Here is a 24,543-nt window from a genome sequence, read left to right as displayed (position 1 = left end):
AGAGACAGAGACAGAGAGATAGAGAGGAGAGAGACAGAGAGAGAGAGAGAGAGAGAGAGAGAGAGAGAGAGAGAGACAGAGAGAGACAGAGACAGAGAGAGACAGAGAGAGACAGAGACAGAGAGAGAGAGAGACAGAGAGAGAGAGAGAGAGAGACAGAGACAGAGAGATCCTACAACCTTCCCCCTCTCCTACAACCTTCCCCCTCTCCTCCAGCTTTCCCCCTCTCCTCCAGCTTTCCCCCTCTCCTACAACATCCCCCCTCTCCTACAACCTTCCCCCTCTCCTACAACCTTCCCCCTCTCCTCAATCCTTCCCCCTCTCCTCCAACCTCCCCCTCTCCTACAACCTTCCCCCTCTCCTCCAGCTTTCCCCCTCTCCTCCAGACCCTCTCCTCAAACCTTCCCCCTCTCCTACAACCTATCACCTCTCCTACAACCTTCCCCCTCTCCTCCAGCTTTCCCCCTCTCCTCCAGCTTCCCCCTCTCCTCCAACCTTCCCCTCTCCTCCAGCTTTCCACCCTCTCCTCCAACCTTCCCCCTCTCCTCCAGCTTTCCCTCTCTCCTCCAACCTTACCCCTCTCCTCCAACCTTCCCCCTATCCTACAACCTTCCCCTCTCCTCCAGCTTTCCCCCTCTCCTCCAACCTTCCCCCTCTCCTACAACCTTCCCCCTCTCCTCCAGCTTTCCCCCTCTCCTCCAGCTTTCCCCCTCTCCTCCAGCTTTCCCCTCTCCTCCAACCTTCCCCCTCTCCTACAACCTTCCCCCTGTCCTCCAACTTTCCCCCTCTCCTCCAGCTTTGCCCCTCTCCTACAACCTTCCCCCTCTCCTACAACCTTCCCCTCTCCTCCAGCTTTCCCCCTCTCCTCCAACCTTCCCCCTCTCCTACAACCTTTCCCCTCTCCTACAACCTTTCCCCTCTCCTACAACCTTCCCCCTCTCCTCCAGCTTTCCCCCTTTCCTCCAACCTTCCCCCTCCCCTCCAGCTTTCCCCCTCTCCTCCAGCTTTCCCCTCTCCTCAATCATTCCCCCTCTCCTACAACCTTCCCCCTCTCCTACAACCTTCCCACTCTCCTACAACCTTCCCCCTCTCCTCCATCCTCCCCCTCCTCCTCCAATCTTCCCCTCTTCCTCCAACCACCTCCTCTCCTCAATCCTACCCCCTCTCCTCCAACCTTCTCCCTCTCCTACAACCTTCCCCCTCTCCTCCAGCTTTCCCCCTCTCCTCCAACTTTGCCCCTCTCCTACAACCTTCCCCCCTCCTACAACCTTCCCCCTCTCCTCCAGGTTTCCCCCTCTCCTCCATCCTTCCCCCTCTCCTCCAACCTTCCCCCTATCCTACAACCTTCCCCCTATCCTACAACCTTCCCCCTATCCTCCAGCTTTCCCCCTCTCCTCCAACTTTCCCCCTCTCCTCCAACCTTCCCCCTCTCCTCCAACCTTCCCCCTCTCCTCCAACCTTCCCCCTCTCCTACAACCTTCCCCCTCTCCTCCAGCTTTCCCCCTCTCCTCCAGCTTCCCCTCTCCTCCAAACTTCCCCCTCTCCTACAACCTTCCCCTGTCCTCCAGCTTTCCCCCTCTCCTCCAGCTTTGCCCCTCTCCTCCAACCTTCCCCCTCTCCTACAACCTTCCCCTCTCCTCCAGCTTTCCCACTCTCCTCCAACTTTCCCCCTCTCCTCCAACCTTCCCCCTCTCCTACGACCTTTCCCCTCTCCTACAACCTTTCCCCTCTCCTCCAGCTTTCCCCCTCTCCTCCAGCTTTCCCCCTCTCCTCCAGCTTTCCCCCTCTCCTCAAATTTCCCCCTCCCCTCCAGCTTTCCCCCTCTCCTCCAGCTTTCCCCTCTCCTCCATCCTTCCCCCTCTCCTACAACCTTCCCCTCTCCTACAACCTTCCCCCTCTCCTCCAGCTTTCCCCCTCTCCTCCAGCTTTCCCCCTCTCCTACAACATCCCCCTCTCCTACAACCTTCCCCCTCTCCTACAACCTTCCCCCTCTCCTCAATCCTTCCCCCTCTCCTCCAACCTCCCCCTCTCCTACAACCTTCCCCCTCTCCTCCAGCTTTCCCCCTCTCCTCCAGCTTTCCCCTCTCCTCAAACCTTCCCCCTCTCCTACAACCTATCCCCTCTCCTACAACCTTCCCCCTCTCCTCCAGCTTTCCCCCTCTCCTCCAGCTTCCCCCTCTCCTCCAACCTTCCCCCTCTCCTCCAGCTTTCCACCCTCTCCTCCAACCTTCCCCCTCTCCTCCAGCTTTCCCTCTCTCCTCCAACCTTACCCCTCTCCTCCAACCTTCCCCCTATCCTACAACCTTCCCCCTCTCCTCCAGCTTCCCCCTCTCCTCCAACCTTCCCCCTCTCCTACAACCTTCCCCCTCTCCTCCAGCTTTCCCCCTCTCCTCCAGCTTTCCCCCTCTCCTCCAGCTTTCCCTCTCCTCCAACCTTCCCCCTCTCCTACAACCTTCCCCCTGTCCTCCAGCTTTCCCCCTCTCCTCCAGCTTTGCCCCTCTCCTACAACCTTCCCCCTCTCCTACAACCTTCCCCTCTCCTCCAGCTTTCCCCCTCTCCTCCAACCTTTCCCCTCTCCTACAACCTTTCCCCTCTCCTACAACCTTTCCCCTCTCCTACAACCTTCCCCCTCTCCTCCAGCTTTCCCCCTTTCCTCCAACCTTCCCCCTCCCCTCCAGCTTTCCCCCTCTCCTCCAGCTTTCCCCTCTCCTCAATCGTTCCCCCTCTCCTACAACCTTCCCCCTCTCCTACAACCTTCCCACTCTCCTACAACCTTCCCCCTCTCCTCCATCCTCCCCCTCCTCCTCCAATCTTCCCCTCTTCCTCCAACCACCTCCTCTCCTCAATCCTTCCCCCTCTCCTCCAACCTTCCCCCTCTCCTACAACCTTCCCCCTCTCCTCCAGCTTTCCCCCTCTCCTCCAACTTTCCCCTCTCCTCCAACTTTCCCCCTCTCCTCCAGCTTTCCCCCTCTCCTCCATCCTTCCCCCTCTCCTCCAACCTTCCCCCTATCCTACAACCTTCCCCCAATCCTACAACCTTCCCCCTATCCTCCAGCTTTCCCCCTCTCCTCCAACTTTCCCCCTCTCCTCCAACCTTCCCCCTCTCCTCCAACCTTCCCCCTCTCCTACAACCTTCCCCCTCTCCTCCAGCTTTCCCCCTCTCCTCCAGCTTTCCCCCTCTCCTCCAGCTTCCCCTCTCCTCCAAACTTCCCCTCTCCTACAACCTTCCCCTGTCCTCCAGCTTTCCCCCTCTCCTCCAGCTTTGCCCCTCTCCTCCAACCTTCCCCCTCTCCTACAACCTTCCCCTCTCCTCCAGCTTTCCCACTCTCCTCCAACTTTCCCCCTCTCCTCCAACCTTCCCCCTATCCTCCAGCTTTCCCCCTCTCCTCCAACTTTCCCCCTCTCCTCCAACCTTCCCCCTCTCCTCCAGCTTTCCCCCTCTCCTCCAGCTTTCCCCCTCTCCTCCAACCTTCCCCCTCCCCTCCAGCTTTCCCCCTCTCCTCCAGCTTTCCCCTCTCCTCCATCCTTCCCCCTCTCCTCCAACCTTCCCCCTCTCCTACAACCTTCCCCCTCTCCTCCAGCTTCCCCCTCTCCTCCAGCTTTGCCCCTCTCCTCCAACCTTCCCCTCTCCTACAACCTTCCCCCTCTCCCACAGCTTTCCCCCTCTCCTCCAACTTTCCCCCTCTCCTCCAACCTTCCCCCTCTCCTACAACCTTCACCCTCTCCTCCAGCTTTCCCCCTCTCCTCCAGCTTTCCCCCTCTCCTCCAACCTTCCCCCTCTCCTACAACCTTCCCCCTCTCCTCCAGCTTTCCCTCTCTCCTCCAGCTTTCCACTCTCCTCCAACCTTCCCCCTCTCCTACAACCTTCCCCCTCTCCTCCAGCTTTCCCCCTCTCCTCCAGCTTTCCCCCTCTCCTCCAACCTTCCCCCTCTCCTCCAGCTTTCCCCCTCTCCTCCAACTTTCCCCCTCTCCTCCAACCTTCCCCCTCTCCTACAACCTTCACCCTCTCCTCCAGCTTTCCCCCTCTCCTCCAGCTTTCCCCCTCTCCTCCAACTTTCCCCTCTCCTCCAACTTTCCCCTCTCCTCCAACCTTCCCCCTCTCCTCCAACCTTCCCCCTCTCCTCCAGCTTTCCCCCTCTCCTCCAACCTTCCCCCTCTCCTCCAGCTTTCCCCCTCTCCTCCAGCTTTCCACTCTCCTCCATCCTTCCCCTTCTCCTCCAACCTTCCCCCTCTCCTACAACCTTCCCCCTCTCCTCCAGCTTTCCCCCTCTCCTCCAGCTTTCCCCTCTCCTCCAGCTTTCCCCTCTCCTCCAACCTTCCCCATCTCCTACAACCTTCCCCCTCTCCTCCAGCTTTCCCCCTCTCCTCCAACCTTCCCCCTCTCCTCCAACTTTCCCCCTCTCCTCCAACCTTCCCCCTCTCCTCCAACCTTCCCCCTCTCCTCCAACCTTCCCCTTCTCCTACAACCTTCCCCCTCTCTTTCAGCTTTCCCCCTCTCCTCCAACCTTTCCCCCTCTCCTCCAACCTTCCGCCTCTCCTACAACCTTCCCCCTCTCCTACAACTTTTCCACTCTCATACGACTTTCCCCCTCTCCTACAACTTTCCCACTCTCATACGACCTCTTTTATTCTCTTGTCTTTTTATTTGTCTAGGGCCCTCAACATCAACTCAAAGCCAGTTCCACTTCATTTTTTAATTGAGTATGTTTCAATGCACACTAATACCCTGACCATTAATACCCAATAATACCCTATTTCGCGTTGCAAAATAAATGTAGAAATTTATGTTATTCAATTATTGCACCCACACTGCTCGAGAGTCTGCGTTGCCAAGGGCTAAAATAGAACTCCTTTCTATTTCTGACATAGATCGCGCTGCAAGTCCTGCCTCTCCCATCTCCTCATTGGTTTATAGAAGCAGGTACCCACGTGCCATCTCCTCATTGGTTTATAGAAGCAGGTAGCCACGTGCCATCTCCTCATTGGTTATACCCACGTGGGTGATTGAAAGACGAACTGTGTTGCTGGTTGTCATGGTAATACTATGAAAGTTTAGATGCCAATCACCATATAAGTAAAAGCCTGGAATGAGTAGAGATGACTAGAAACGATTCGGTTGACCGTTTTATGTGTGGATTAATTTTCGGAGTAGAGGACCTTGTGCATTTCAGGTAAAATAACAACCTAATGTTTATATACCCAAGACAAATTAGCTAGAAACAGATAACTAGCTAAATTGCCATAATTGTTAAATGCTTTTTTCGACCTGTCTCCAAATGAATGTCATTGGTTCAGAGTGTGTTTTGATATTTTAACCTGCGTGTTGTGATCGCGTTTGGTTGTAGGGGGACAAAATACATGTATGCACGATGGCGTACGCGCGCAGCCGGTTTTGGGTTCCGTGTAATAATTAGATATGAATCTGATTATGTACGGGAAAAAGCATGTAAACACATTACTATCTTAATCGGTGTACGGTTAAAATCGAAGTAAGCATTTGCTGATTTTCTGAGCAAACTTTCAAATTATTGGGACGTGTAAACAGCTGAATCAGCGTTCCAGCTGTGTATTTGATCTGCCAGCAGCTCAAGCCCTCCTGTTGTGTATGAGTGAACACAGAAAAACCTATGTAGTAGTATGTACCATCTTATAAATGTTATGTATGAGTGAACACAGAAAAACCTATGTAGTAGTATGTACCATCTTATAAATGTTATGTATGAGTGAACACAGAAAAACCTATGTAGTAGTATGTACCATCTTATAAATGTTATGTATGAGTGAACACAGAAAAACCTATGTAGTAGTATGTACCATCTTATAAATGTTATGTATGAGTGAACACAGAAAAACCTATGTAGTAGTATGTACCATCTTCTAAATGTTATGTATGAGTGAACACAGAAAAACCTATGTAGTAGTATGTACCATCTTCTAAATGTTATGTATGAGTGAACACAGAAAAACCTATGTAGTAGTATGTACCATCTTATAAATGTTATGTATGAGTGAACACAGAAAAACCTATGTAGTAGTATGTACCACCTTATAAATGTTATGTATGAGTGAACACAGAAAAACCTATGTAGTAGTATGTACCATCTTATAAATGTTATGTATGAGTGAACACAGAAAAACCTATGTAGTAGTATGTACCATCTTATAAATGTTATATCTGTTAAAAAAACGGCGCTGTAGAAAATACTATGAACACTATTACTGAACAGCTCACGTTATAGACAGAAGTATGCTACATGGCAGACCAATCATCTCCTCGCATTTCAAGCCCATTCATTATCTCAGCCAATCATGGTCCCTGTCTTTTTCTGTGGCTAAACCAATAAGGCTGGTAATTTAACAATTTCATTCGTATTTATAGGTTTGTTATTAAGGTACATGAAAGTTCACACGTTCCAGAAGGTATTTCTGATAATATATATATATATATATATATACATATACCACCCACCACTGCGACCTGTATGCTCTAGTCGGCTGGCCCTCGCTACATATTCGTCGCCAGACCCACTGGCTCCAGGTCATCTACAAGTCCATGCTAGGTAAAGCTCCGCCTTATCTCAGTTCACTGGTCACGATGGCTACACGCACCCGTAGCACGCGCTCCAGCAGGTGTATCTCACTGATCATCCCTAAAGCTAACACCTGATTTGGCTGCCTTTCGTTCCAGTTCTCTGCTGCCTGTGATTGGAACGAATTGCAAAAATCGCTGAAGTTGGAGACTTTTATCTCCCTCACCAACTTCAAACATCTGCTATCTGAGCAGCTAACCGATCGCTGCAGCTGTACATAGTCTATTGATAAATAGCCCACCCAATTTTACCTACCTCTTCCCCATACTGTTTATATTTATTTACTTTTCTGCTCTTTTGCACACCAATATATCTACCTGTAAATGACCATCTGATCATTTATCACTCCAGTGTTAATGTGCAAAATTGTAATTGTTCGCCTACTTCCTCATGCCTTTTGCACACAATGTATATAGACTCTATTTTTTTCTACTGTGTTATTGACTTGTTTATTGTTTACTCCATGTGTGTGTTGTCTGTTCACTCCATGTCTGTGTTGTCTGTTCACACTGTTATGCTTTATCTTGGCCAGGTCGCAGTTGCAAATGAGAACTTGTTCTCAACTAGCCTACCTGCTAAATAAAGGTGTTCTCAAATGGCCTACCTGGTTAAATAAAGGTGTTCTCAACTAGCCTACCTGGTTAAATAAAGGTGTTCTCAACTAGCCTACCTGGTTAAATAAAGGTGTTCTCAACTAGCCTACCTGGTTAAATAAAGGTGTTCTCAACTAGCCTACCTGGTTAAATAAAGGTGTTCCGAACTAGCCTACCTGGTTAAATAAAGGTGTTCTCAACTAGCCTACCTGGTTAAATAAAGGTGTTCTCAACTCGCCTACCTGGTTAAATAAAGGTGTTCTCAACTAGCCTACCTGGTTAAATAAAGGTGTTCTCAACTCGCCTACCTGGTTAAATAAAGGTGTTCTCAACTAGCCTACCTGGTTAAATAAAGGTGTTCTCAACTCGCCTACCTGGTTAAATAAATGTGTTCTCAACTAGCCTACCTGGTTAAATAAAGGTCTTCTCAACTCGCCTACCTGGTTAAATAAAGGTGTTCTCAACTAGCCTACCTGGTTAAATAAAGGTGTTCTCAACTAGCCTACCTGGTAAAATAAAGGTGTTCTCAACTAGCCTACCTGGTTAAATAAAGGTGTTCTCAACTAGCCTAAGTGGTTAAATAAAGGTGTTTTCAACTAGCCTACCTGGTTAAATAAAGGTGTTCTCAACTAGCCTACCTGGTTAAATATAGGTGTTCTCAACTAGCCTACCTGGTTAAATAAAGGTGTTCTCAACTAGCCTACCTGGTTAAATAAAGGTGTTCTCAACTAGCCTACCTGGTTAAATAAAGGTGTTCTCAACTAGCCTACCTGGTTAAATAAAGGTGTTCTCAACTAGCCTACCTGGTTAAATAAAGGTGTTCCGAACTAGCCTACCTGGTTAAATAAAGGTGTTCTCAACTAGCCTACCTGGTTAAATAAAGGTGTTCTCAACTCGCCTACCTGGTTAAATAAAGGTGTTCTCAACTAGCCTACCTGGTTAAATAAAGGTGTTCTCAACTCGCCTACCTGGTTAAATAAAGGTGTACTCAACTAGCCTACCTGGTTAAATAAAGGTGTTCTCAACTAGCCCACCTGGTTAAATAAAGGTGTTCTCAACTAGCCTACCTGGTTAAATAAAGGTGTTCTCAACTGGCCTACCTGGTTAAATAAAGGTGTTCTCAACTGGCCTACCTGGTTAAATAAAGGTGAAAAAAAGAAGAAAATGCATCTCCTGTGAAATACGTACTGTACGCCTGAAACGAGTCACACATAGTTTTCACGTACAAACGTTATATGTCTGAACTCTGGTCGAGAGAAAATGGAGAAGGAATTGGAAGACAGAAAGAGAAGAATTCAAGAGGTGTGGCTCAACCATCTCCCTAGCCTAGCTACCTTCTCTCCTATGAAGATATCTTCAGCCTAGCTACCTTCTCTAGCTACCTTCTCTCCTATGAAGATATCTTCAGCCTAGCTACCTTCTCTCCTATGAAGATATCTTCAGCCTAGCTACCATCTCTCCTATGAAGATATCTTCAGCCTAGCTACCATCTCTCCTATGAAGATATCTTCAGCCTAGCTACCATCTCTCCTATGAAGATATCTTCAGCCTGGCTACCATCTCTCCTATGAAGATATCTTCAACCTAGCTACCTTCTCTCCTATGAAGATATCTTCAACCTAGCTACCATCTCTCCTATGAAGATATCTTCAACCTAGCTACCTTCTCTCCTATGAAGATATCTTCAACCTAGCTACCTTCTCTCCTATGAAGATATCTTCAACCTAGCTACCATCTCTCCTATGAAGATATCTTCAACCTAGCTACCTTCTCTCCCTCTATCCCTCCCACTACCCCCCCCCCCACCTCCATATTGGTGTGGAAATATATATTGGTGTGCATATAAACATGGTTACTCTCGACAACAGACTGGCTTATTCAATTTTTATGGTTTGAGTGCAAGTCCTGCTGAACTCTATATGAGTCATTCTCTCATGTAACGACCACCATTCATTCATTGTCTGAGCGCAGACCTTCACACTGCTGGTCCACCGGCCAACAGACTGTAAAAAAAAAAAAAAAACATTTCAGGTGCCAGGATGTGGGAGAGGAGATAGTTAATGATACATGGAGGGAGGAGGATATATGGAGGGAGGACACAGTGAGATGAAGGGTTAAGATATGAATGCTATTTATGTTTCTGAAGGGAATGTTTCTGTGTACTTCTCTGAAGAGAGACATGGTGGTCCAAAACAGTGCTGCATTATTAAGCGTTAGGGAACGGAAACCTGCTAGATAGAGAAAGAAAGATAGACAAACTCAGTACGAGAGAGATGGGAGGGTTGAAGATATCACTGATATGTACATGAAGGGGATTTGATTGTACAGTATAGACGTCTGGTCGAAGACACACAGTAGTTTAAATGCTGTTCCGTTAAAACAGTGTGTCGGCCTAGTTTTACTCCTTTAAATGGGTATGATTCTCCACCACTGACACCCAGATATATAGAGGGAGGGAGAGATAGGGAGGGAGAGAGATAGGGAGGGAGAGAGATAGGGAGGGAAAGAGATAGGGAGGGAGGGAGGGAGCCAGATGAGAAATTGAGGCCTAGTTAATGAACCTTCTAGCTACATTTTCAATAGGCCTACTGGGACAGAGTATTAGGATACTCGTGGATCCCAAAAGTCTCTTTATTTTCTCCAGCAACATCATCTGTTTTATCTCTTTACTTATCCAGCAACATCATCTGTTTTATCTCTTTACTTATCCAGCAACATCATCTCATCATCTGTTTTATCTCGTTATTCCTCCAGCAACATCATCTCATCATCTGTTTTATCTCGTTATTCCTCCAGCAATATCGTATGTTTTATCTCTTTACTTATCCAGCAACATCATCTCATCATCGGTTTTATCTCGTTATTCCTCCAGCAACATCATCTCATCATCTGTTTTATCTCGTTATTCCTCCAGCAACATCATCTCATCATCTGTTTTATCTCGTTATTCCTCCAGCAATATCGTATGTTTTATCTCTTTACTTATCCAGCAACATCATCTCATCATCGGTTTTATCTCGTTATTCCTCCAGCAACATCATCTCATCATCTGTTTTATCTCGTTATTCCTCCAGCAACATCATCTCATCATCTGTTTTATCTCGTTATTCCTCCAGCAATATCGTCTGTTTTATCTCTTTACTTATCCAGCAACATCATCTCATCATCGGTTTTATCTCTTTACTTATCCAGCAACATCATCTCATCATCGGTTTTATCTCGTTATTTATCCAGCAACATCATCTCATCATCGGTTTTATCTCGTTATTCCTCCAGCAATATTGTCTGTTTTATCTCTTTACTTATCCAGCAACATCATCTAATCATCGGTTTTATCTCTTTACTTATCCAGCAACATCATCTCATCATCTGTTTTATCTCGTTATTCCTCCAGCAATATCGTCTGTTTTATCTCTTTACTTATCCAGCAACATCATCTCATCATCGGTTTTATCTCTATATTATTCATAAATAAAGAGGTGGTGACACTGTCTGTGATGTATGTATAATTCAAGGCGCACTTAACCAGCATGGCTACCACAGCATTCTGCAGCAATACGCCATCCCATCTGGTTTGCGCTTAGTGGGACTATGATTTGTTTTTCAACAGGACAATAACCCAAAACACACGTTCAGGTTGTGTAAGAGCTATTTGATCAAGAAGGAGAGTGATGGATTGCTGCATCAGATGACCTGGCCTCCACAATCACCCGACCTCAACCCAATTGAGATGGTTTGGTATGAGTTGGACAGCCAAAAAGTGCTCAGCATATGTGGGACCTCCTTCAAGACTGTTGGAAAAGCATTCCAGGGGAAGCTGGTTGAGAGAATGCCAAGAGTGTGCAAAGCTGTCATCAAGGCAATGGGTGGCTCGTAAAAAAAAATAAAAAAATATCTAAAAAACGGTTTTGCTTTGTCATTCTGGGGTATTGTGTGTAGATTGATGAGGAAAAAAACTATTAAAATGAATGTTAGAATAAAGCTGTATCATAACAAAATGTGAAACAATTCAAGGGATGTGAATACTTTCCGAAGGCACTGTAGACAGGTGTGTGTCTTTCCAAATCATGTCCAATTGAATTTACCACAGGTAAATGTGCCTTTCCAATCAAGTCATAGAAACATCTCAATGATGATCAATGGAAACAGGAAGCACCAAAGCTCAATTTCGAGTCTCATAGCAAAAGCTCTGAATACTTATGAAAGGTTTCTGTTTGTTGTTTTTTGTTATATTTTAATACATTTATAAAAAAGAAAAATCTAAAAACTTGTTTTCAACTTGTCATTATGGGGTGTTGTGTGTAGATCGCTGGGGAATGATTTTTAAATTAAGACATTTGTCATTTTTTGTCGTTTTTGTGTTTATACTTTTTCATAATGACAATGACAAGTTTGAAGTCGGACGACAATAGAATGTTCATGATGTCATGGCGACAACAATCGATACACGTAGTATAAACCAGCCTTTAGTCTTGAAATCATTGGTTGTTCAGTACATGGTCTCATGTGAATCCTTAATGAGATGGGCGGGGCTAAGGTCCTAAGAGGGTGTGAACGATGCTGAATGGGCAGGGCTAAGGACTTAAGAGAGTGTGAACGATGCTGAATGGGCGGGGCTAAGGTCTTAAGAGGGTGTGAACGATGCTGAATGGGCGGGGCTAAGGACTTAAGAGGGTGTGAACGATGCTGAATGGGCGGGGCTAAGGACTTAAGAGAGTGTGAACGATACTGAATGGGTGTAGACAAAGTAGAGCTCTCCAGTAGGTTCACCAAAACATTCAAGAGCTATCTTCTCAAAAGTGAGGTTAGTTTATCAACTTTCAAAGCAGAGGGCCTCCCGAATGGTGCAATGGTCTAAGGAACTTCAAGGCAATACATACTGACATGGTCGCCAGGTGTACGGTGTTTCCTCCAACACTTTGGTGCGGCTGGCTTCCGGGTTAAGCGGGCATTGTGTCAAGAAGCAAGTGCTACTTGGCTGAGTTGTGTTTTAGAGGACGCACAGAGAGATTTTGTTATTCATGCCTGACTGCTGGATTAGTGACAATGTTGCTTGTTTCTACAGAGATCACCCGCAATTCAGGTGTTGCTTGTTTCTACATAGACAGTGTGTTGCATTGGGTTGTTGTTGTGCTGTTGTCGTGTTGTGTTGTTGTTGAGTGTGTTGTGTGTGTTTAGTGGTCTCCTCCTGTCTCTGGACTCTAATGCCAGTCTCCTCTCTGCCAAAGCTTCTGCAAGGCCAACACACACACACACACACACACACACACACACACACACACACACACGTTTAAACCTCTCAGTTGAGTTGTCTTCTTCAACCACAGTGTGTTTCTGCAGCTAGTGTCTGTATTATATATATATATATATATATATATATATATATATATATATGTATCTCTAGGTTTGATTGTGTGTTTTTATTTATGCACAAAGGTGCAATCAAACTTCTCCCACAGGGAAATGAACGTCAATATCTCATCTCAGCAGTCTCATAGTCTCTCCTTATTGGATCAGTCTTATAGTCTCTCCTTATTGGATCAGTCTCAATGTCTCTCCTTATTGGATCAGTCTCAATGTCTCTCCTTATTGGATCAGTCTCATTGTCTCTCCTTATTGGATCAGTCTCATAGTCTCTCCTTATTGGATCAGTCTTATAGTCTCTCCTTATTGGATCAGTCTCATTGTCTCTCCTTATTGGATCAGTCTCAATGTCTCTCCTTATTGGATCAGTCTCATTGTCTCTCCTTATTGGATCAGTCTCATTGTCTCTCCTTATTGGATCAGTCTTATAGTCTCTCCTTATTGGATCAGTCTCATTGTCTCTCCTTATTGGATCAGTCTTATAGTCTCTCCTTATTGGATCAGTCTCAATGTCTCTCCTTATTGGATCAGTCTTATAGTCTCTCCTTATTGGATCAGTCTCAATGTCTCTCCTTATTGGATCAGTCTCAATGTCTCTCCTTATTGGATCAGTCTCATTGTCTCTCCTTATTGGATCAGTCTTATAGTCTCTCCTTATTGGATCAGTCTCAATGTCTCTCCTTATTGGATCAGTCTCATTGTCTCTCCTTATTGGATCAGTCTCATTGTCTCTCCTTATTGGATCAGTCTCATAGTCTCTCCTTATTGGGTCAGTCTTATAGTCTCTCCTTATTGGGTCAGTCTCAATGTCTCTCCTTATTGGATCAGTCTTATAGTCTCTCCTTATTGGGTCAGTCTCATAGTCTCTCCTTATTGGGTCAGTCTTATAGTCTCTCCTTATTGGATCAGTCTCAATGTCTCTCCTTATTGGATCAGTCTTATAGTCTCTCCTTATTGGATCAGTCTTATAGTCTCTCCTTATTGGATCAGTCTCATTGTCTCTCCTTATTGGATCAGTCTTATAGTCTCTCCTTATTGGATCAGTCTTATAGTCTCTCCTTATTGGATCAGTCTCATAGTCTCTCCTTATTGGATCAGTCTCAATGTCTCTCCTTATTGGATCAGTCTTATAGTCTCTCCTTATTGGATCAGTCTCATTGTCTCTCCTTATTGGATCAGTCTTATAGTCTCTCCTTATTGGATCAGTCTCATTGTCTCTCCTTATTGGATCAGTCTCATTGTCTCTCCTTATTGGATCAGTCTCATAGTCTCTCCTTATTGGATCAGTCTTATAGTCTCTCCTTATTGGATCAGTCTTATAGTCTCTCCTTATTGGATCAGTCTCATTGTCTCTCCTTATTGGATCAGTCTCAATGTCTCTCCTTATTGGATCAGTCTCATTGTCTCTCCTTATTGGATCAGTCTCATAGTCTCTCCTTATTGGATCAGTCTTATAGTCTCTCCTTATTGGATCAGTCTCATTGTCTCTCCTTATTGGATCAGTCTTATAGTCTCTCCTTATTGGATCAGTCTCATTGTCTCTCCTTATTGGATCAGTCTCAATGTCTCTCCTTATTGGATCAGTCTCATTGTCTCTCCTTATTGGATCAGTCTCATTGTCTCTCCTTATTGGATCAGTCTCATTGTCTCTCCTTATTGGATCAGTCTCAATGTCTCTCCTTATTGGATCAGTCTTATAGTCTCTCCTTATTGGGTCAGTCTTATTGTCTCTCCTTATTGGATCAGTCTCATTGTCTCTCCTTATTGGATCAGTCTTATAGTCTCTCCTTATTGGATCAGTCTTATTGTCTCTCCTTATTGGATCAGTCTCATTGTCTCTCCTTATTGGATCAGTCTCATTGTCTCTCCTTATTGGATCAGTCTCATAGTCTCTCCTTATTGGATCAGTCTCATAGTCTCTCCTTATTGGATCAGTCTCATTGTCCCTCCCTATTGGGTCAGTCTCATTGTCCCTCCCTATTGGGTCAGTCTCACTATCTCTCCTTATTATGGAAAACCTCCTGGTGGGCGATATTACTTAGGCATTGTTTCAACATCACAAACAAATGACTGTAGTCGGTCATCTGAATATCTGCTGGCAGAACTGTTTTGGAGAGTAGGCTACACAGGGTAAGTAAAAGATCAACTGTCAAGATGGATAAGTAGATAGATAGATAAGTAGATAGATAGATGGACAAGTAGATAAGTAGATAGATAGATGGACAAGTAGATAGATAGATGTATAAGTAGATAGATAGATGGATAAGTAGATAGATGGATAAGTAGATAGATGGATAAGTAGATAGATAGATAAGTAGATACATAGATGGATAAGTAGATAGATGGATAAGTAGATACATAGATGGATAAGTAGATACATAGATGGATAAGTAGATAGATGGATAAGTAGATAGATAGATGGATAAGTAGATAGATAGATAAGTAGATAGATAGATGGACAAGTAGATAGATGGATAAGTAGATAGATGGATAGGTAGATAGATAGATGGACAAGTAGATAGATAGATAGATAGATAGATAGATAGATAGATAGATAGATAGATAGATAGATAGATAGATAGATAGATAGATAGATAGATAGATAGATAGATAGATAGATAGATAGATAGATAAGTAGATAGATAAGTAGATAGATGGATAAGTAGATAGATAGATAAGTAGATAGATAAGTAGATAGATAGATAAGTAGATAGATAGATGGACAAGTAGATAAGTAGATAGATAGATGGACAAGTAGATAGATAGATAGATAGATAGATAGATAGATAGATAGATAGATAGATAGATAGATAGATAGATAGATAGATAGATAGATAGATAGATAGATAGATAGATAGATAGATAGATAGATAGATAGATAAGTAGATAAATAGATAGATAGATAGATAGATAGATAGATAGATAGATAGATAGATAGATAGATAGATAGATAGATAGATATATAGATAGATAAGTAGATAGATAGATAGATAGATAGATAGATAGATAGATAGATAGATAGATAGATAGATAGATAGATAGATAGATAAGTAGATAGATAGATAGATAAGCAGATACATAGATAAGTAGATAGATAGATAGATAGATAGATAGATAGATAGATAGATAGATAAGTAGATAGATAGATAGATAAGCAGATACATAGATAAGTAGATAGATAGATAGATAGATAGATAGATAGATAGATAGATAGATAGATAGATAGATAGATAGATAGATAGATAGATAGATAGATAGATAGATAGATAGATAGATAGATAGATAGATAGATAGATAGATATATAGATAAGTAGATAAGTAGATAGATAGATAAGTCTACCCAGGGAGCACAACACCTTGCATAGATGTCGTTTCAACCAAAATGATGTATTTTAAATGTCGTTTGCTCACTGGTCAGGCTGTATTGCATGAGTGCGCATGGTCGCAGGTTTTATCTGAAAATAAATTATAACATTTCACAAAATAGCCTACATATCGGATACCAATGCTACTGTTTTCTATGTCCCTAAACCCCCCCATTAAGGGAGGAGAAAAGCAACTGCAGACACATACAGTGGTAACTAAGAAGTTAGTCAACATGCCTTGTAAATTACTGAGTCTCCCTCATGAGCATTGTTCAGGAAAGAAAGGCAATAGGCTATGATCAATGATTTATATTTTCACTAGAGAGGTGTGCTGTGATGTCACCGCCATGCCTCCATCTTGACACTTAGCCACCATTGACATTTTCTTAGCTCACAAATTATAGTGTGGGAGCTAAACGCAAGAAGACAAATTACATCGAAATGCTTGGGATTACTAATGTTACTAAATACCTAAAAATATGTCATTTTGTCCATGAAACATTTAATTGAAGTACTGTAGAATTCAATTAATTCCTACGGAGGACTGTCCCTTACCAGGGAGTACCAATATGGCCGACCAGTGGCTTCAAAGACTGCAATGGCCAATACATAGAAAAACATATCTAGGGTATTTATACACATCATTGGCTACGATTCCTTGGTGGTGGCAACAATACAACCATCCGTGATCTGATCATATTAAATGCAATCGCCTACGGTAAAAAAAATCAGCCATAAAAAATAGAAATATTAGCATAAAACAAATCCAAGCAGATACCAACTAATTAAAAGCTGCAGGATTTTTTGCTTCTCCCAGTGTTTGTTTGCTGTACTATCCAGCGTTTTAATAAAACGTCGGGCTATGTTTATCCACGGTAGTCAAGCTATAGCCTAATCAGCAGCAACAAAAACAATTCTAAACGAGATTTAATCAGCATCAATATTGTCATTATCATAGCGCACCATCTGTTTATGAAACCGGAGCAGGTGCGGTTTAGGAAATAACCGGATCATTTCTTCAAATGAACATGAAATGCAGAATCAAAAACAATTCACTTACCGTTTACAGCTACGAGCGTCTAACGGACTGTAAAATCGACTGTCAGAAGTTGTCAAATCACGGGTTGTTTCTGCTGTATCGTTAAGAATGTCATATTTTGGATTATATTTGGGGTTTTGCTGCTGGTGCGTGAGGATAACGATGCTTGCCAACGGTTCTCGGTTTGCTGGTGTCTCTGAATCCACAAGGCGCAGCGGGAGCAACTGGAGGGAGGGAGAGAGAGAGAGAGAGAGAGAGAGAGACAGAGAGAGAGAGAGAGAGAGAGGTGGAGGCAGGGAGAGGCGCGCAATAAGAGGCATGCAGAAGGGATGCTATTGGGCTTGACCTACTCTCGAGTTTGTAGTAAGCCTAGCGGTAAAACGCGGTACTGTGGGAAGGAATAGGCTACAGAGAGAGATTTCCTCCCACTCTCTCTCTCTCCTTCACTCTCCCTCCTAGCTAAATAATCTCCATGGTTACTCTCACCTGACACACTATTCCAGTGGCATGAGGGAGGAGCTGGACCAAACGGGCAGTGCTTGCATGATAACAGGCTAATAGGCTACAAGGAAGGGTGGTAATCAGGGGCGGACTCACCATCTGGCATTTGGGCTGGTCCATTTTTAGCACAGCAGGCCTGTCAAACTTGTTGTTTTTTAAGCAAAATTATAATTATTTTACTAATAATAATCAAGGAAAATTTGGCCGGTGTGGGGAAATCGAGGAAAGAAATGGTCTGGTGTGTTTGAAAAGCAGGTGAACCTCCTTTCAACCAACACTGACAGGTGAACCTACTTTCAACCAACACTGACAGGCCTACTACTACTTATAATACTGATCAGCCCTGGGAGGGTCATTTAATACGAGTTCTCTCTCATGTTTACTTGTATCTCTCCCTGGCGAGTCCCGAGAAGTCGGGTGTTCAGCATCTGACAAGACACTAGTGGTCTAGTTGAAGTAGCTGCTCCGGCGTCATTTAGCTGACCAGGGTTGGCAAACAGACAGTCCTTATTAAATATGACCTCAACTAGAATATTCAACTGTCATCTCGTTAACCAATGAGAGCACAGCACATATCACTTGGTTAAGACATCTGGATCCTTAGTGTGTATGTCCTCTATCTACCACTGTGTGTGTGTGTGTGTGTGTGTGTGTGTGTGTGTGTGTGTGTGTGTGTGTGTGTGTGTGTGTGTGTGTGTGTGTGTGTGTGTGTGTGTGTGTGTGTGTGTGAACAATAATGCTATTCACTTTAACCCACTTAGCTGTGGCTGGGCCCTGGCATGGCATGGTATGGTACATGCAGTATTTAGGTCGAGGGCTTTGTGAATTAGAGGGATATAACTGGAGGGATCACAGGTGACAGGTACTGTAGACTAGCAAGGCCAATACACTGGCCGTGTCCCAATACCCATACTAGCGTACTACATACTTAAACAGCATACTGTTTACTAATCGGCGCATACTATTTAGGACATAGTGTTTACTAAAAAATTACGCAGTTTGATTGGCTAAGTAGGTGGGGCGGGGCCAAGTGAGGGTGGATTCTTTTCCAAAATCAACAAACAAATCTTATTAACCAGTCTGATTATAGATCATTAACCAGTAAGATTATAGATCATTATTAACCAGTCTGATTATAGATCATTATTAACCAGTAAGATTATAGATCATTATTAACCAGTCTGATTATAGCTCATTATTAACCAGTAAGATTATAGATAATTATTAACCAGTCTGATTATAGATCATTAACCAGTTTGATTATAGATAATTAACCAGTCTGATTATAGATCATTAACCAGTCTGATTACAGCTCATTATTAACCAGTCTGATTATAGATCATTAACCCGTCTGATTATAGATCATTAACCAGTCTGATTATAGATCATTAACCAGTCTGATTAACGATCATTAACCAGTCTGATTATAGATCATTAACCAGTCTGATTATAGATCATTAACCAGTCTGATTATAGATCATTAACCAGTCTGATTATAGATCAATAACCAGTCTGATTACAGCTCATTAACCAGTCTGATTATAGATCATTAACCAGTCTGATTATAGATCATTATTAACCAGTCTGATTACAGCTCATTAACCAGTCTGATTATAGATCATTAACCAGTCTGATTATAGATCATTATTAACCAGTCTGATTACAGCTCATTATTAACCAGTCTGATTATAGATCAATAACCAGTCTGATTATAGATCATTATTAACCAGTCTGATTATAGATCATTATTAACCAGTCTGATTATAGATCATTAACCAGTCTGATTATAGATCATTATTAACCAGTCTGATTATAGATCATTATTAACCAGTCTGATTATAGATCAATAACCAGTCTGATTATAGATCATTATTAACAAGTCTGATTACAGCTCATTAACCAGTCTGATTATAGATCATTATCCAGTCTGATTATAGATCATTAACCAGTCTGATTATAGATCATTATTAACCAGTCTGATTATAGATCATTAACCAGTCTGATTATAGATCATTAACCAGTCTGATTACAGCTCATTATTAACCAGTCTGATTATAGATCAATAACCAGTCTGATTATAGATCATTATTAACAAGTCTGATTACAGCTCATTAACCAGTCTGATTATAGATCATTAACCAGTCTGATTATAGATCATTAACCAGTCTGATTATAGATCATTAACCAGTCTGATTATAGATCATTATTAACCAGTCTGATTATAGATCATTAACCAGTCTGATTATAGATCATTATTAACCAGTCTGATTATAGATCAATAACCAGTCTGATTATAGATCATTAACCAGTCTGATTATAGCTCATTATCAACCAGTCTGATTACAGCTCATTAACCAGTCTGATTATAGATCATTAACCAGTCTGATTATAGATCATTAACCAGTCTGATTACAGCTCATTATTAACCTGTCTGATTATAGATCATTAACCAGTCTGATTATAGATCATTAACCAGTCTGATTAAAGCAAATTTCCAATGTGATTAATTTCTCTAAACTCTGAATAGAATAGGAATGGAGTTATAGACCTCCACAGGCTGGCTATAGACAGACTGCCACAGGCTGGTTATAGACAGATTGTCACATTCCACCTAATGGAGTTATGGACCTCCACATGCTGGTTATAGACAGACTGCCACAGGCTGGTTATAGACAGATTGTCACATTCCACCTAATGGAGTTATGGACCTCCACATGCTGGTTATAGACAGACTGCCACATGCTGGTTATAGACAGACTGCCACAGGCTGGTTATAGACAGACTGCCACAGGCTGGTTATAGACAGACTGCCACATGCAGGTTATAGACAGATTGCCACAGGCTGGTTATAGACAGACTGCCACAGGCTGGCTATAGACAGACTGCCACAGGCTGGTTATAGACAGACTGCCACAGGCTGGTTATAGACAGACTGCCACATGCTGGTTATAGACAGACTGCCACATTCCACCTAATGGAGTTTTATAGACCTCCACAGGTTGGTTATAGACAGATTGCCACATTCCACCTAATGGAGTTTTATAGACCTCCACAGGTTGGTTATAGACAGACTGCCACATTCCACCTATACCATAGTGACCCATATAGTCTATAGTTGACCATTTATCCTATTGATTTGCATAATGTATATTTCCCACCTAAATAGACATACCCAAAAGTAACTTAAAGTCCCTGTTAATTACATGCTAAAAATATATCAGAAGATAGATAGGAGTTACATCGTTCAGAATACACAAGATCAAGCACATAAAACAACAAACATTTTTTTTGTGTGTTTTTGTTATTTCGAAAGTCATCGTTCATTGATTATAAGTGAATTATTGATGTCTAGAACTGGAAACACATCAGATGGCTTCCACAACATGTGAAGAATATCAGAAAAAAAATGGGATTGATAAACCTAACAACAACTAGAAATGGTCAGATGGTCACGGGACCAGTGTTTTTAACTCACTTTTGGTCGCTCCCACGGCGTTATTCCTCTCCCCTACAGCGTCCATCACAATTACATGCACATGGCCAATTATGCAAATTAGGTGATGCCGTCATTTAGCAACTTCTAGCGACTTTTAGGACAGTCAATAGCTACTTTCCTTATTGAGGAGTTGGCACCACGGGATGTTTCCAAGTGTCCTTAAACATTATTCATAGCTGCATTCCTTTTAGGTTCCCGTTCGATATTTTGTTGTAGCCCCCCCTCTCCCCCTTGAGAAGGTATATTTTATGCTGAAGCGATCAAATTAAAGTGATGAAATCTGTTTACAATGTAATGCAGCGTTCTCTGTGTGTTTAGTCTCTGAACCAACACGTAAAAAGGTTCCAGGCCTTTCTTTATCCCACCCGGGTCAACTGCATATCCCTTGGCTACAAAACCGCCAATGTTCCGTAGTTATGGATGCCTACAGCGTGAAAACGTTGTGTAAAATAAACATTTTGACTCTCGGGGCCGGTGATCAATAACGGAAGGTCACAGGCAGACAAATAAGATATCCTCGTGATCTGTGGAGTCCCGGCTTACGGTGTGAATCAACGTATTCCGTGTTAATTTGGTTTATGCTAAACGGAATGTAGGTAGCAGCCATCTTGAAATGAGGTTAAACTACCATATAAACTACCATGTAAACTACCACATAAACTACCATATAAACTACCATATGAACTACTTAAGAGCGTCTGCTAAATGACTTAAATGTAATGTAAATGTACTATATAAACTACCACATAAACTACTATATAAACTACCACATAAACTACCATATGAACTACTATATAAACTACCACATAAACTACTATATAAACTACCACATAAACTACCATATGAACTACCATATTAACTACCATATAAACTAGCATATAAACTACCATATAAACTACCACATAAACTACATTACATTTACATTTACATTTAAGTCATTTAGCAGACGCTCTTATCCAGAGCGACTTACAAATTGGTGAATTCACCTTCTGACATCCAGTGGAACAGCCACTTTACAATAGTGCATCTAAATCATTAAGGGGGGTGGTGAGAAGGATTACTTATCCTATCCTAGGTATTCCTTGAAGAGGTGGGGTTTCAGGTGTCTCCGGAAGGTGGTGATTGACTCCGCTGTCCTGGCGTCGTGAGGGAGTTTGTTCCACCATTGAGGGGCCAGAGCAGCGAACAGTTTTGACTGGGCTGAGCGGGAACTGTACTTCCTCAATGGTAGGGAGGCGAGCAGGCCAGAGGTGGATGAACGCAGTGCCCTTGCTTGGGTGTAGGGCCTGATCAGAGCCTGGAGGTACTGCGGTGCCGTTCCCCTCACAGCTCCGTAGGCAAGCACCATGGTCTTGTAGCGGATGCGAGCTTCAACTGGAAGCCAGTGGAGAGAGCGGAGGAGCGGCCAGCTGTCCCCAGTCCACCTGGCCGTGCTGCTGCTCCAGTTTCAACTGTTCTGCCTTATTATTATTCGACCATGCTGGTCATTTATGAACATTTGAACATCTTGGCCATGTTCTGTTATAATCTCTACCCGGCACAGCCAGAAGAGGACTGGCCACCCCACATAGCCTGGTTCCTCTCTAGGTTTCTTCCTAGGTTTTGGCTTTTCTAGGGAGTTTTTCCTAGCCACCGTGCTTCTACACCTGCATTGCTTGCTGTTTGGGGTTTTAGGCTGGGTTTCTGTACAGCACTTTAAGATATCAGCTGATGTACGAAGGGCTATATAAATAAATTTGATTTGATTTTTGATTTGACGTGAGAGAACTTGGGAAGGTTGAACACCAGACGGGCTGCGGCGTTCTGGATGAGTTGTAGGGGTTTAATGGCACAGGCAGGGAGCCCAGCCAACAGCGAGTTGCAGTAATCCAGACGGGAGATGACAAGTGCCTGGATTAGGACCTGCGCCGCTTCCTGTGTGAGGCAGGGTCGTACTCTGCGGATGTTGTAGAGCATGAACCTACAGGAACGGGCCACCGCCATGATGTTGGTTGAGAACGACAGGGTGTTGTCCAGGATCACGCCAAGGTTCTTAGCGCTCTGGGAGGAGGACACAATGGAGTTGTCAACCGTGATGGCGAGATCATGGAACGGGCAGTCCTTCCCCGGGAGGAAGAGCAGCTCCGTCTTGCCGAGGTTCAGCTTGAGGTGGTGATCCGTCATCCACACTGATATGTCTGCCAGACATGCAGAGATGCGATTCGCCACCTGGTCATCAGAAGGGGGAAAGGAGAAGATTAATTGTGTGTCGTCTGCATAGCAATGATAGGAGAGACCATGTGAGGTTATGACAGAGCCAAGTGACTTGGTGTATAGCGAGAATAGGAGAGGGCCTAGAACAGAGCCCTGGGGGACACCAGTGGTGAGAGCGCGTGGCGAGGAGACAGATTCTCGCCACGCCACCTGGTAGGAGCGACCTGTCAGGTAGGACGCAATCCAAGCGTGGGCCGCGCCGGAGATGCCCAACTCGGAGAGGGTGGAGAGGAGGATCTGATGGTTCACAGTATCGAAGGCAGCCGATAGGTCTAGAAGGATGAGAGCAGAGGAGAGAGAGTTAGCTTTAGCAGTGCGGAGCGCCTCCGTGATGCAGAGAAGAGCAGTCTCAGTTGAATGACTAGTCTTGAAACCTGACTGATTTGGATCAAGAAGGTCATTCTGAGAGAGATAGCGGGAGAGCTGGCCAAGGACGGCACGTTCAAGAGTTTTGGAGAGAAAAGAAAGAAGGGATACTGGTCTGTAGTTGTTGACATCGGAGGGATCGAGTGTAGGTTTTTTCAGAAGGGGTGCAACTCTCGCTCTCTTGAAGACGGAAGGGACGTAGCCAGCGGTCAGGGATGAGTTGATGAGCGAGGTGAGGTAAGGGAGAAGGTCCCCGGAAATGGTCTGGAGAAGAGAGGAGGGGATAGGGTCGAGCGGGCAGGTTGTTGGGCGGCCGGCCGTCACAAGAAGCGAGATTTCATCTGGAGAGAGAGGGGAGAAAGAGGTCAGAGCAACTACCATATGAACTACCATATAAACTGCCATATAAACTACCATATGAACTACTATATAAACTACCACATAAACTACCATATAAACTACTATATAAACTACTATATAAACTACCACATAAACTTCCATATAAACTACCACATAAACTACCATATAAACGACCACATAAATTACCATATGAACTACCATATTAACTAACATGTAAACTACCATATAAACTAACATTTAAACTACCATATAAACTACCATATGAACTACCACATAAACTACCATATAAACTACTATATAAACTACCACATAAACTACCATATAAACTACCACATAAACTACCATATAAACTACTATATAAACTACCACATAAACTACCATATAAACTACCATATTAACTGCAATATGAACTACCATATAAACTACCACATAAACTACCATATGAACTACCATATAAACTACCACATAAACTACCATATGAACTACCATATGAACTACCATATAAACTACCATATAAACTACCACATAAACTACCATATGAACTACCATATAAACTGCCATATAAACTACCATATGAACTACTATATAAACTACCATATAAACTATGATATAAACT

This window comes from Oncorhynchus masou, chromosome 13 (assembly GCF_036934945.1).
Source record: "Oncorhynchus masou masou isolate Uvic2021 chromosome 13, UVic_Omas_1.1, whole genome shotgun sequence".
In the NCBI taxonomy this organism is placed as follows: Eukaryota; Metazoa; Chordata; class Actinopteri; order Salmoniformes; family Salmonidae; genus Oncorhynchus; species Oncorhynchus masou.
The sequence above is the reverse complement of the archived record's forward strand: the minus strand, read 5'-3'. Positions refer to the sequence as shown.